We start from the raw sequence: 15,221 nt of genomic DNA on the forward strand, positions 1-15,221 counted from the left end.
CCTAGTGGCAAAATTGCTGCCAAATCAATTAGCTTAATGCAAAAAAAGCATACACAAAGTGGCCTCACGATAGTACTGTCCTCTGTGTTTTCTTGGAGCTGGCCCACTGGCTGAGTGAGACAAGATTGGTTCCTTGGGAACTTCCTGGCTGGTCCCAACTTATATCACTGCTTTTTGATAAACTCCCCAATTCTCCTTCCATTGTTGCCTTTACTAACACCTATGCCTGTGTATTTTGTCTCCTTCTCATTGATTGAGACAAGTGGGTAGAGTAGTCACCCCTGTTTTCCAGACTACATAACAGAGACTTAGAGACATCAAGTTCAAAGGTCATATGATAAGTGGTAAAACTGAAAGGTCTGTCTCCTATTAACCTCTCTGCTCTGAACCTTTTATGTAAGACTGACTTCTCGACAGAGATGTGTGTTTCCGTAATTGCTTCTGGTTTATTCATTCACTCATTTGTTCATTCAATTATTCATTTGAACAAAAACTTAGGATACTTTCTGTGTATCAAGCAGTGTGCCACAATGCAGAACCAGTCAAGACGCCTGCCCTCACAGAGTATTATTTAGGGAGAGTGGGACAAGGAGCAAAGACCAAGAAAGTCAGTAGTTACATATTTACAGATTGTTTTTATTTGTAACTTAATTATAACTATCTACAAATTGCTATGAAGGAAACTATCAAAGAAAAAAGAGAACAATAGAGAGATAAGGTCTTGTTTAAGAGAGGTTGGGAGAGGCAATACATCTTAGAGGAGCTATTATTTAAAACTAAGACCTAAAAACAGAGATGGAGAAAGCTGTAGAAAAATCAGGGGAGTAGATTCTAGGCAGAGCAATTTGTAAGAGTATATTCTAGGCAGAGAGCAGTATATGCAAAGAGTCTGTGGTAGAAACTAAGTAGGATGCATAGAAGCATAGTGGGAGACAGGCAATGGATAATAGACAGCTGGCAAGACCTTGAAAGACCTTTATTATGGGTTGAATTATATCACCCCTAAAGATATGTAGAAGTCCTAACCACCAGTATTTTCCAATGTGATCTTATTTAGAAATAAGGTTTTTGCAAATGCAATCAATTTAGAAGAAGGTCATACTCAATTAGGGTGAGTCCTGTTCCAATACAATCCTGTAAGAAAAAGAAAATAGAGGCACACATGGGAAGAATGCCAAGTGATGACAGAGGCAAGAGATTAGAATGATGCAGTTGTAAGGCAGGAAAAAAAAAAAAAAAAGGCACAGCGAAGGGTTTCCAGTTACCACTGGAAGCTAAAAAGAAGCAAAGAAAGATTCTACCCAGAGACTCAGAAGGAGCATGGCCTTGCTGATGGCTTGATTTAGGACTTCAAACCTCCAGAACTATTTTGTTCAAATTTCTGTTTTTGTTTCAAGCTCCCAGGTAGGTGATACTTTGTTACAGCAAGACTGGGGAACTAATACTACCTTGTAGATGCCAGTAAGGACTCCAGACTTCATTCCAAGTGACCAAAAGCAGGACAAACAGGCAGCTGGGTAACGCTGGAGACTTGCAGTAGCCAAGAGAAAAATTGGTGGCTGTGTGGACTAAGATTGTCATGATGAAAATGAAGACGAAGGGCTAGCTATGTTTTGATATTGAAGCTAGTATTTTTATGCAGGACTGTAGAAAAGACACAGAAAGTGTCTTAAGTCACTCAGGGGTAAGTTCTTAAAACAAATGCATTATTTATTCTGTAAAGTATGAATCATTGACTTGCTGTGAAGATTTACACAGTGCCCAGCCCATAATAGACATCTAATCAGAGCTGGCCACTATTGCTACTGTTAATATTACTATATCAGAAACAAGGCTGGTACAAAACCTGGCCCCAAAAGTGTGTACCATATTAAATTTAGTGTCAGAAAATGTGTGTCCAAATTTCCATTCTTCTACTTACTTTAAAAAAAAAATATTTGAATAGGAAATGTCTGATATTTCACTGTTTTTGACTAAGAAAAATGTCAATTTCTGATGGTATACCCAAATATCATATTCATACACAAAAGAAGATTTACAATACATAATAATGTAATAAGTATTGACCTCTAGCATATTGTCATTCAAGAACCGGAATATTGATAGACTCTTGTCTTTCTCTGAACCCATATCACTATGATGACTATCATTTGGTTTAATTCTAAATATATTTTTTTCTCTTATAGATATATCAACCATTAAAATGAGAACCACAAGCTCAAAATGGAGGCATGTATGTGAAGGCCTTATGTTAGCAAACCAAGACTTAATACCTAACATAACTGAAGTCCCTACTTTCCCCTCCCACCAGGAACATAACCTTTAATCAGACAACATGGAATTTCCTGGGCAACAGTAGTGAATTTATTGATAGAGTCCCTCTGTTCCTGTTAGAAGGGCCACCTTCCCTAAAAGATTACATAATTTGCTAATAATTTCCCTTTCCCATTCTTTCTTTGCCTCTAAAAACCTTTCCCAGATTGTAGCTCAGCAGAACTCCTTTCTATTTTCTAGATGGGATGCTGGCTGGCTGATTATTAAATAAAGCCAATTAGATCTTCAGATTTATTCAGTTGAAATTCTTATTTAACACAGTGAATGTATGTGTTTTTAAGCCTTATAAACATATTGAACAATCTGTATTTTTCCTCAACTTGCTTTTTCTTCCCACCTGCATATGTTCTTAAGATCTATCCATGTTCTAGCCTAGTTATAGTTGCTTCATTCAGTGCTGTGTAATATTCTAAGCTGAATATGCTGCAAATGCTTTAAATAATCCATTCTTCCACCAATGGGCATCACTTGCTGGATAAATTAAATCACTTTTCAGTAATCTTGTTTCCTAATTTTCTTTTCTCATACATTTTTTGTAATGGAGATATAATCTGCATGTCATAAAATCTGCCATTTTAAAGTTGAACATTCAGTGGCTTTAAATATATTTTAATGTATTAAATATATTCACCAACTTGTTCCACAGACTAGTTCTAGAAGATTTTCATCTTCCTAAAGCAAGCCTCATACCCATTAGCAGTCACTCCTCATGCAGCTTTTACTCCATTTCTGGTCATTACTCTTCTACTTTCTGTCTCTATGGATTTGCTATTTCTGGACATTTCACATGAATGGAATCATGCAGAGTGTGTGTGTGTATGTGTGTGTGTGTGTGTGTGTGTGTGTGCATGTAGCATCTTTCACTCGGCATAATGTTCTCAAGTTCCGTCACTATTGTAATATGAATCAGGACTTCATCTTTTTGTGAAATAATATCCCGCTGGGTGGATATACCACATTGTGTTTACTCACGCATCAGCTGACAATTGGGTTGTGTCACTATTATGAACAATGCTACTATGAACAGTCACGTACAAGTTTCCGTGTGGCCATACATTTTTAATTCTCCTCAGTACACACATAGAAGCCAAGGTGCTAGGTCATCACATAACCCTATTTTTAACCTTTTGAGAAATGCTAAACTGTTTTCCACAGCAGCCACTCCAGTTCATATCCCCATGAGCAATGAAGAGGGTTCCATTTTTTCCATAGAGATGCTAATATCTATTATCATTTGCCTTTTGATTACAGATAATTACTCATTTTAAAAATAGGGATATAATACAAAAACCCATTTGCAAAGCTATTAAGAGAAACAAATATGATATTAGGTATGCGAATGCTATTTAAATTGCTAGGTGTCCCTATAACCTGATGGAATCAAGGAAAATAAAGAGCTACAGATAGTACTTCTTTAGTGTGCCACAGAGACACACAAGATATTTTATTTTAATGATTAAGTCAGACAAGCCATCTTTGAAATTCAACTCAGTGCCAATTCCATTTGCAATTCTAATGAACTCTTAAGCAGAAAAAAAACCCTAGAGTTGGAAACATTGAATGTCTCTTGCATTCCAGTGGTTTGCCTTGACCAGGCTGTCAGTGACAGATGAGAGACTGGCTTTAAAGAAAGCAAGAAAAACTTCATCAAGACATTTAGAAGAACTTCCTGATTTGAAGGCAAAAAGCAAATTTTCTTTTTTAGGGCGTGACACGTGCTGATTGTAGTAGGGACTTTTTTTGGTCACAACTTGCATAAAACTTTGCCAGAGACCAGAGAAATAAATGTTAGGGTAAAAGGCTTGGGGAAGAGTGGTGTGGTCTACCCAGCTACCGTGCACCCCCAGTTTCCTGTTGATCTGGACACAATAAATCACCTCAACAGACATGTTCTATGGCCTTTGAGTATTTAGAATCCCAGTTCTCATCTATAAGAATCAACCATCTGAAAGTTAATTTTAGAGGTCCATGAAGAGGAACCAGATTTTGCATCATTTGGCAAATGGACAGTTAGTTTGGGGTTGGAGGCTGCTGTGAGTTCCTCTCTGAAATACAAAGGCACAGTGGAGCAAAAATTCACTTTTTCTTTTATTAGCTGCAGTCAAGCCTAAAATCACATCCTATTTGCCAAGTCCCTCTTCTGATAACCTGCTTAGTAACCCAGGTTTACCTAGCATCTATTTACTTGATTTTGTTAGAAAAAGAACAAAAAAAAAAAAGAAGAAAAACAAGATCTATGATAAATAATGTTCCTAAGAACAGCTGATATTCCTTCTGAATCCTCAAAACACGATTAAGCTGTATTTAATCGTACATTCCTTTCATCACATTAAATTCTTTTTTTGGTTGCTTTGGAGCATTGCAATGCTTTATAAGCCCTGAATCTGACATCTAGCTGGTACTCAGTAATATTTACTGAATTGAATATAATTTTGCCAATACTACAAAAACTGCTAATATGCTTACACTTTCATCAACCAACAGAGCTTATTAAATTAAACCTTGGCATTTTTCAGCCTGTACATTTACTAATATACTTTCTCCAGCCAGGGAGGGGGCAGGGCGCTCTGGCTCAGGGGCAGTAACAGCCAAGGAGGGCCACAGAGAAGCCCAGGTATCAAAATGCATTAATGACATGGGCAGAAACTCCTGTTAAAGTCATGGAACCAGTAGGATCAAGAAGATAAGCTTAAATGCAGTTAAATTTTAGACACTGCCTCCAAGCATATTCCTTCCAAATACTATTTTCATCTTGCCAAGACTAGTTTTGGGGAAAAAAAAAACCCATTAGCTAAAGCTCTATTTTCTGCCCTGTTGATACAAATTGCATAGCATACCAGCCTTGATCAGTAGTTCTCACACTTGGGGGGCCTCTAAGAATCTGTCAAAAGCAACAGACTTTCTCCTCTAACAATGGACATCTGCACACTTGGTTGAAGCATTTACAGGAAAATGATCCCTCCCTGGGCCACTTTCCCCTCCTGCCTGAGTTCTAGAGGAAAGGAAGCTTAAGCATTCTTTGAGGAATAACCTTTTGAGGAATAAGCATTCTTTGAGGAATTCTTTGAGGAATAACCTCTGATAGCACAGGGCCTGCATGATCAGATCTCCAATGCATTTCCTGCAACTGACCTCAAGTCTGAAGCTATTGGGGGGGTGGGCTACTTGACATGAAAAGCAAGTGCCTGGGGCCTCTTGCATTGAGACTAGGGTTTAAACTGAACCAACCCATTTGCCTTTCCGTGTATTTATTTACTATTTTTTATTTTATTTTATTATTTTATTCATTTCATTTATTTCATTATTTTGAGTTACTCTCCCAAGTCTCATGAATCTACTGGAATTGACCCTGTTGTTCACCTCAAGCCAGAGACTCCAACACTCAATTCTGAAAACAGCTTCTTATAAAAATCAAAGATTCATCAGTCCTTCAGGGTTCACCTGGGCTGACTGTCAAGAACTCTGGTTTTATTATCCTTTTTAAAATTTTTCATTTTTTGTTGCTGCATGTTTTGGGTTCTTTATTTCATTTTTAGAGTAATTTGTCTATCTCCATTTTATAGAAATAACATTATGCAATAGATCAAAATATTAAAAAAAAACAAAAAAAACCCTTGCCCTTCAACATAGGTAATCAGTTCATAAGACAGTTTAGGAGCAATCTTCCATACCATCTACCTCCAATTTCTCACCTCCTATTCTTTCTTAAACTCATTTGCAGTTTGCTTTTTACCTCCTCTATTAATCTCCAGGGCTGCAAAACACTGTCTCAAAACACAATGCAACCTAAAACAACAGAATGTTGTTCACTCACAGTTCTTGAGACCAAAAATGTAATATTAAGATATTGGTAGGGCCAGGCTCTCTCTGTAGGCTCTGGAGGAGAATCCTTCCTTGACTTCCTTGACAGCTTCTTGCCGTCCCAGGCATTACTTGGCTTGGAGTAGCCTAACTCCCATCTCTGCCTTTGTCTTCACGTGATCATCTTCACATCAAGACATCTTTGTCTTCACATGAGTGCCTTTTTCTGCATCCTCTCATCTTGTTAGATTTAAGCTCCAGTCTGATTTCACCTCAATCCTTCACTTAATATATTTGCCAAGACTTTATTTCCAAATGAGGTTTCATTCTCATGTTCCAGCAGACATGAATTTGGGGGGACACTATCCAATTCACTCCACTCTCCCAACTCCCTACCCTGCGCTATCTGCATTTCCACACCAGCCTTCACATTGCTAAATCTGTCAATTCTCATTCCTCGTCTTACTTAACTTATGACCACATGGCCATGGCTTCCCAACATAGTTCTATTTTAAAACTGCTTCCCAACCTGGGGCTTATGTTTATTTTTCCAAGTGTCTTAGTTTTGATAACAAATCATATATTCCCACTAACTTTAAGCAGGATCTTCCACAGCTTGTCACTCTCTTCTTCATGCATTTTAGTACACTGGTTTCCAGGTCAACATGAGAGTTTGGTTTTTCTCCTGCCCATTAGTTTTATTCTTCTCAGTTTCTTTGTTGACTTCTCTCTCTTCTTCTTAGCTTCTTGAAATTGGCTTACCTCAGTGTTCAGTTCTTGGTCTTCTTCTCTATATTTGTTCATCCCCCCAGTCCCCCACCCTTGTCCCTCAGTAACATCATGATCCCAATGATTCAAATATCCTTCAAACATACTACTCCAAAATGTGTATGTTCTGATTAACTTTTCCTGAACTTCAGATTTATAAATACAATTAAATATTCAATATCCCTTTGTGGTGACTAACAGGGAATTCAATTATGTTAAAAAAAAACGAATATCTGGCTTTTCTAAAAATTCTACTGAACTTACGGTATCTTCCATTTCAGTAGCAAAGTGAAGCATAGATTCTCTGCAAAAAAAGGGTGATCAGGATACACCTTACTGAGACTATATTTGAACAAAGACTTGAAGAATGTGAGGGAGTTACAGGTGGAAAGTGTTCCAAGCAAGACAACAATTAGTACTAAGAGCTGAGTGAAAAGCATATCTTGTGTGTGCTTGGAACAGCAGAGAGGTCAATATAACTGGAAATGAATGGACAAAAAGAAGAAAGTAACAAAGGTGGGACAGATTAGGTAAAAACCCTGGTTTTATTTATTTTTAAAGATTTTATTTATTTATTTGACAGAAAGAGACTACATGCATGCACATGAAGGAGGGGGGCGAGGGAGGAGCAGAAGGAGAGGGAGAAGCAAATGGCCCACTAAGCAAGAGCCTGACACTGGCTCCATCCCAAGACCCTGAGATCATGCCCAGAGCCAAAGTCAGATACTTACTCTACTGAGCCACCCAGGCGCCCCAGAACCCTGGTTTTAAACAAGAAGATAGATGTCTTCAAAGATCAGTCCATCAGGGAATAGGAAGAAAGGAGAAAAAATGGGAAAGTGGAGAAGAGAAGTGGGCAGAAAGAGGAGAGAAAACTGAAGCTCAGAGGCATGAATGATCCTGCTCATTTGCACAGCTGGCATGGCTGTGACCTGTCCTGACACATCCTCTATAGAGGTCACCTGCAGCTTCCATGGACAGTTGCAGTACATGCTATAAACTTCCTTCCTCAGTCACCTGTGCCCCTCTTCCTGATGACTTTTTCAGGCCACAGGAGCTTGCCTGGCCCACGCAAGAAACAGCTCAGAAGTGTTAGGTAGTTGATGCCATGTATGGGTTACTACTGTTACATAGCAAATTACCCTGAACTTAGGTACTCTATTATCTCACACAATTTCTGAGAGTCAGGAACCTGGGAAAAGCTTATTGATATGGTCTCAGATTCTTTCATGAGACTGCATCAAGGTGTTGGCCAGGGTTACAGTCATCTGGAGGTTTGACTTGGGCTGGAGGATCCACTTCCAAGATTACTGACTCACATGGCTCTGGGCAGGAAGCCAACAGGAACCACATGAGCCTCTGCACCTGGCTTCCTGAGTGACATCTGGCTTTCCCCAAGTGAGTGACGCAAGAGAGAAAACAAAGCAAAAGACATAATGTCTTTAATAATCTACCATCAGAAGTAGAAAGCCATCATTCAGCCATATTCTACTGGTCACACAGACTGATCCTGACACACCATGAGAAGAGACCACACAAGGACACAAATGCTAGAATGCAGGGATAATAACTAGGAGGTTTTCTAGTTGACTACCACATTCCCCAGATCAACCATCATCTATGGGAAGTAGGAGTCATTAGATTAAATACCCAAGTTTTTGTTCCTTAGTGAGACAATTCTAAGTTGTTTCCTGTAAAGCCCTTCATATGATCCCTGGTAGAATGAAGGCCAAGTTGCCAACAGTGATAATCAGTATCAGCTTTCTTCTGTTCCCTATCACCTTACCATGCTTCCCAGGATCATCTACCAAAAAGCCACCTGCCCTCAAACCCTCAGCTCAGAAGCACAAACTAAAACAATAACAAAGAAGCCAACTTGGGGTGAAAGCCCCAACATTAAATTTCCCCAGTCCATGCTCATAGCTGTCATACCTTCTTGGTACTAGGTTCTGGGCTGCAAAGAAGGATTAAAACCATGTGCCTACCATTTCTGCACGTTGTCTCCCATGAAGGCCCAGCAGAGAAGCACCAGTTTCTCACTGTGAGCATCTTGATTTGCTGGGCTGCTGCTAAGCCACATAGCGCTTGGTGCCAATTTTTAAAAGATATTACTCTCCCTGTGCAGATGCTGACGCCTAGACTTTTCACATGGCAAGTGATGATATCCCTGTGGGATGATGCCTTTCTTGGGATGGTACAAGCATCTGCCAAGATGCACAGCTGGGTGAGTGAAACCTGACTGGATTTAAACTCCCTTTGACCCTCTGCAGTTTGGATAATCTTACACAATATCTTTATTGAGAAAAATTTCCGAATGGATGTCTTCTGTTCTATTTGATGCTTAGAGGAATATTTATTGTTGGGCTCCTTGGACATGGAGAGTAGAGAGTTCAAATCTTTAATGTGTGATAAAGAATCTTACTATGCAATCAAAGAAATAGAATGCATGGAGGTTAAGCAATTTTCCCAAGAGCACACAGGGAGAAATAGCAGAGGCGTCATTTGAACTGTTCTAGGTGAGTCCAGGTGAGTCCCAAAAGAGATAGTTATATAAGTGCTTTTTGTTCTCATGTTTCTGAGCTTCCTATGTGCTGCCTGTGGCTTCCAAGGCATTCCCACATCCAACAGTGGTCACATGAGCTGGCCCCTAGAACTACTTGGGTCTGATTCATTAGTAAAGCACTATATATATTTAATAATAGATTTAATAATAGATATCCATCCTCCTCGAGCTCCTGCATGCCTGTCCCAGGAATCCTCTAAATCAGTTATGTTTGCTCCATTTACTAGACATAAATAATCTGGGGGATGAATATTATGCAATTCTGGCCAAAGATGCTCAGGGATCTGTGGGGGAACATCTGGGAAATGTTTCTCACTCTTAGAAAGACAGAAGTGGAAGAGTGGAAACAGGGAAAGAATGATCTACATCTGCATCCTTATGCAGATGTTGAGATGCTGAATGAACCAGCCCCCAAACCACCCTGTCTGCAGTCTTCACAATATGTAAGGAAATACATTTCCTATGGTTTCTGTCAATCTGAATCTTGGATTTCTGTTCCTATTAGCCAAAGGTAGCTCAGGGGTTTCACCACATAAGCTATGTCTGGATTCCCACATGTTATGCTGTGTGTCCCCTTGTCATACTTCCATTAACTAGGTCATACATTCTGTAAGGATGAGGATTCTGTCTTCAAGTATAGATTCCCTAGAGACTGACTATGGTGCCTTATTCACTGTAGCTCCTTAATAAATAGGACAAATGAGACAGTTGAAATTCTACCTCATACGTCAAAGGAACTTTTGAAGGTGAAAGAAAGTACAAGGGGCCATTGACTAGCTGTGTGTGGCCTGTCATGTTATTTCTGAGCCTCCATTTCCACATCTGTGAAATGGGAGATGATAATAAACAGTGGTAAAACACCTAAAATGTGGAATTAGCCAGATATGGGTTCAAATCCTACCTCTGTAATATTGGAACAGGGCAAGTTTCTTCATATCTTTGTGCTTTTGTTCCTTGATCTGTAGAATCAGTGACATATCTCAAAGTGTGGCAATAAGGCTTAAACAATATAGTATATTTAACGTATTTAGCACTCTATATGCCCCACATTTAACATTTAGTTAGCAAATCACTTGTTGGGATCATTGTGTGAATGTGATAAAATGTACTACTTACAGCACTTGATGCATAGTAGGAATGCAGGAAATCACTAGGGAAGAAATTATAGGTTTAAGTCTTCCTTGTGAGACTGAGATGGCCCAGCTCTTACTACCCTTTGGAATTGGGAGAAGTTGGCAGGTGACTTAGGCCATGGAAGTATCTCTTCCCTGGGGGAATTAAATATTGATTTCATTTTCACTTCATTAAGTCTCCTATTGATTCCAAACAGGCAGAGTAGAAGATGGCAGTCAATCACTAAACAGACACTCGATAAATATCAGGAAACTTTGTTCTCCCTTCAGGATTGGGACTCCCTCTAGATTTTGAGAGCTTTTGTGAGGCTGTATGGTTTACGTGGTAGAGGTAAATCAACCATTCTCATTGCTCTCAAGAACCTAATTCCTACTGATCCTAATTGTAAAAATCAGTCTATTTATTCCCTAGATTAAGGTTTTGAGAATGACCATAATTATTCTTGTCATGCCAGAATTTGACATCCTAAGGATAGCACTGAGCAGAAGTATCAGGATCCAGAGTCTGATTAGAAACATACAAAGGAGGGTGGGAGCACACATGAAGGCAGGAAGATCAATCCTGAGCATCAGGCAGAGGTGTTTGAAGTCCAGAGCATCACTCTGACAGTGGGCTAACCAAGGTATGAGAACTCGAGGAAAGTCTGCAGAAAGTCATGGAGCAAGAAAATTGGGCAATATGTATATACTGAGAGTCTCTATAATGTTAATGACCTTGACAGTGATTCTGCTCTAGAATGGAATCCACTCAGAGTAATTCTGCTCTGTCCTAAAGAAATAATCCCTAGATTTATTGGGTTGAGCTGTGGACATGTGACTCATACCAAGAGAGAGGTCATGCTCTAAACCTCTGCTATACTGTTTATCAAAACCATGCAGTAACAGATTACTGTGCAAAGTTAGATAAAACAAAATGGTGAAATGGGAAACCATGCATACACAATGGCAATAGCCATCTAGGATGTATACAGCAAGCAGACCAAAGGAAAAAATGCCAAAATGCACACTGAGGTAGAGTCAGGCATTATTTTAAAAGTTTCTTTTTGTTTACTTTTTTAAATTTCCCAGAATAAGCATGGATTACAATTAAAATGGCAAAAATGTGCTGAGAAAGCTTTTACTTGATTTTCAGCAATAAGATTCCAAGGTAAAGCCTCTTTATAAATTCCACTATTGGGATCAGAAGAGGTCTTGGAATTTTTTTTTTTTTTTAAGATTTTATCTATTTATTCATGAGAGACACAGAGAGAGAAAGACACATAGGTAGAGGGAGAAGCAGGCTCCCTGCAGGGAGCCTGATGTGAGACTCAATCCTGGGACCTGGGATCACGACCTGAGCCAAAGGCAGATGCTCAATTACTGAGCCACCCAGGCATCCCAAGGTCTTGGATCTTATTCTACCTCCAGATTGGCGTGAGAGCATGAGGTAAAGAAGTACTCAACAACATTGCAGATTTTCTTTATCATCTTTGTTGTCATTGTCTTGCTTTCTCTCCTGTATCCCCTAAATTTCAAATAGTGCTGTAAGTACACTCCTAAAACTCTTGGAGATCTGGATGAGGGGGAATGGTCAGAAGCTTTGATAGAAGAGAGCAAGTCTTAATTATAGGACCTACTTCTACTGCTCATTCAGCCCCATCTACTACTATTCCTGCCATGAATACTCTGGATGACCATATCTGGCTCATGTTCACATTTGTACTTCAGTGTCACTCCAACTCAGCCCCAACTGCTCCAGCAATATCCTCTCTGCTATTGCTGATTAAGTGACTGCTCTGGCTATTCATGCAGGGCACATGGAGGGCCGTAAGGCAAGTCTAGTTTCTACCTCATTTCTCTGCTGCCACTTTTGTCCTGCATCCCTTTTCTTATAACTCAGGTCTTTGTCTTTCAGCTGTAATTCATATTACTGACTCTCCTTCCAGTGGTTTTTCTGCCTTACCAAATCCTAGAAGTTGAATGAATGTGTGTAGATAGACGGCTAGCTATTTGAGTGGATAGATAGATTCTTTCATTCAGAAGCTCTCTTAAACATTTACTTAACAAGATTAATTTAATACTATCCTGAGTAACAAACTATGCTACATAATCGGATGTGTTAATTCACTGCACTAGTTATTTTTGTGACTACTAAGAAATAGGCACTGTACTAGACATTGAAATGCCCAGGATTTTTTTTTCAATCTTAGTACATAGCAATTTTCCAACTCTCCCTAAAAATTCAGTTTCCCAGACTCCATTCCTAAAGATTCTGATTCAATCCACTTTGGCTGGGATTATGAAGCTGCATTTTGAATAACACCAAAAGACTTAATAACCCACAGCTCATGATTACTTCTGAGAAACAGTGAGCAGTGCTTCAAAGCATCGCCTGAATTCACTTAAGATCCAAACTAAACTCCATCTAGCCTACTGGCATTTCATTGACCTCCATGAGAGCAGGATGGAAGAAGAGAGACACCTAGAGTTTACTGCCCTGGAAAAGCATTGGCAGTAGAACCCAGAACACTGTGCTAAGATAATCACCCCTAGCTATCCTTTATTGTTGTGAAAGCCAGAAAAATTCCTAGAAACCTCTGTCTCCCCATCGTTGCATTTCCATGACTAAGTCCTTTATTCCCCAGTATCTCCCCAATCCAATCACCTGCTAATGTGACAATGTGATTATGACAGCCAGAAAGGCCAGAATTACATAACATACCTTTCTAATCCTTGGGGGATCCTAAAAAAATTCCTCCCTTTCCCCCAATACTTTTTTCCAATGGTTCCTAAAAAAATTGGGGGATCCTAAAAAAATTCCTCCCTTTTCCCCAATACTTTTTTCCAATGGTTCCATGGTCAGGAAAGGAGTCCCCCTGCAGTTTTTCCAGATTTGCTTATTTCCCTCAAATTTCAATGACAAATGCTGTCAAATGGCACATTTATTATTTAAGTGCTATTAGCTTCTGGTTTTTCATGCACACAAAAGAATACAGCAGGAGTGCACCCTGCTATCAGCTCAAAAATGCTTTGCTCACCACATTGTTCTTATAAAGTCCAGTACAGCAGAATGGAGTACACAAGACCAGAATAACACTTCAGGTTCTCTTAGGCTCTACCTGTTACAGGTAACTAAGGAAATTGCTCAGGTGGTTTCAAGGTTTAATTAGGATATAGGGGAGGAGAGAGAATGGGACAATTTCATATTGGAAAAAAACACCTTCTATATGTCAACTATTCCTTTCCCTTCTCTGACCTACCTCTTTGTTTAAAGGCACTCCAGGAAATAATTGATGACAAATAGCTCTCTCATGAGAAAATATGGGAAGAAAATGTGATAAGCGGAAAAAAAAAAACCAACATGTGAACATAGAAACATTTTTCCTATTTTAAAAAATATATTTTATTTGTAATAACTATCATTAATAACTCTATATGTAATCTTTACCTGGAGAATACACAAGTGTAGGCATTATGAGCTTTAACATTTACTAAAAGGTATACTCTATACTAATGCAAAAGGATGAGAGTCCCTTCCCACTCAGAATCTCTCCTTTAAAGCTATACAGGATTCTCACTGCATTTGAATTAAGATTCCAGAGCATTCAGCAGAGAAGAATTTGGGTATTAGTCAGCTCCATCTGCCATAACAAAGTGTCAATGACTGTGGTTTAAACAACAGAAATGTATTTTCTCACACTTAGGGAACCTGAGAAATCTAAGATCAAGGTTCTGGCCCATTGACTTCTGGTGAGAGTCTTTTTCCTGGCTTACAGACATCTGCCTTTGTGCTGTGTCCTCACATGGCAGGAAGAGAGGCCTGGTCTCTCTTTCTCTTCTTACAAGGGCACTAATCCCATCTTGAGAACCACAACTTCACGACCTCATCTAACCCTAATTACCACCCAAAGGCTCCATCTTCAAATACTCGGCATCTGGGACTTTGAGATATGAATTTTAGAGGGATACAGTTCAGTCTATAGCAATGAACTTCAGAGGCCATCCTCTCATTTATTGGCTTGTAAACTTGACACATTACAAGAACTCTCTGAGTCATTTTCTATAAATCCAAAGAATGGAAATTGAGAACTAAAAACATTTTACAAGTACTGAATGTGACCATAGCCCAGAAATGTTTGAAAAGGAAATTTCTGACTGCCAAGTACATGCATGTGTATATAGTTGTTGGTGGGGACTCAGTAAAATGATCCAAAGGAGATGGAGAGGAGGATAGGTTTTATAGCACTGAGGGCCAGCAGCTTTGGGTCTCCAGATAGAGACAGAGGAGCAGATAAGATGCTATACATGGGAATACAAGGCCAAGGACACTTCAGGATCCTGGGAGGATGGGTTAAGTGGAGAAAGTAGCACAAGAAATTGTAACTGCTGTTTTTTGGCCTGTTTCTGTTTCCAAACCTTAGATTTTTTTTTTTTAAGTTGATTTTATTCGTACATAAGGAAGGAAGGGTACAACATTACAGGAGATTTAAATTTTCTGGGTTTCAAAAGCTAAGGACAAGTCATGTAAAAATGAATTTGATCAGAAAGAGCCAGTCTATCCCACCCTCTTCTATTTATCACTAGGCTCGATGAAGATTCCAGAAGCTTTGATTCCAAGTCAAACCTGAATAGGTTTATGGACC

General features: G+C 39.2%; 1 protein-coding gene and 1 long non-coding RNA gene across 11 annotated transcripts in view; one reads left to right on the forward strand and one right to left on the reverse strand.

The window, feature by feature from the left end:
* GRM7 (glutamate metabotropic receptor 7) overlaps nucleotides 1-15,221 on the reverse strand; it is an 836,468-nt gene that overhangs the window by 186,720 nt on the left and 634,527 nt on the right. The gene's annotated exons all lie outside the window — the stretch shown is intronic.
* The window catches only part of LOC144291177 (uncharacterized), a 28,983-nt gene continuing 15,035 nt past the window's right edge, over nucleotides 1,274-15,221 (forward strand). The window contains exons 1-2 of the long non-coding RNA XR_013358510.1: nucleotides 1,274-1,404; nucleotides 9,029-9,127. This is a non-coding gene — a long non-coding RNA (uncharacterized LOC144291177). The remainder of the gene's footprint in view (nucleotides 1,405-9,028; nucleotides 9,128-15,221) is intronic.

Source organism: Canis aureus, chromosome 19 (genome assembly GCF_053574225.1).
Source record: "Canis aureus isolate CA01 chromosome 19, VMU_Caureus_v.1.0, whole genome shotgun sequence".
NCBI lineage: Eukaryota > Metazoa > Chordata > Mammalia > Carnivora > Canidae > Canis > Canis aureus.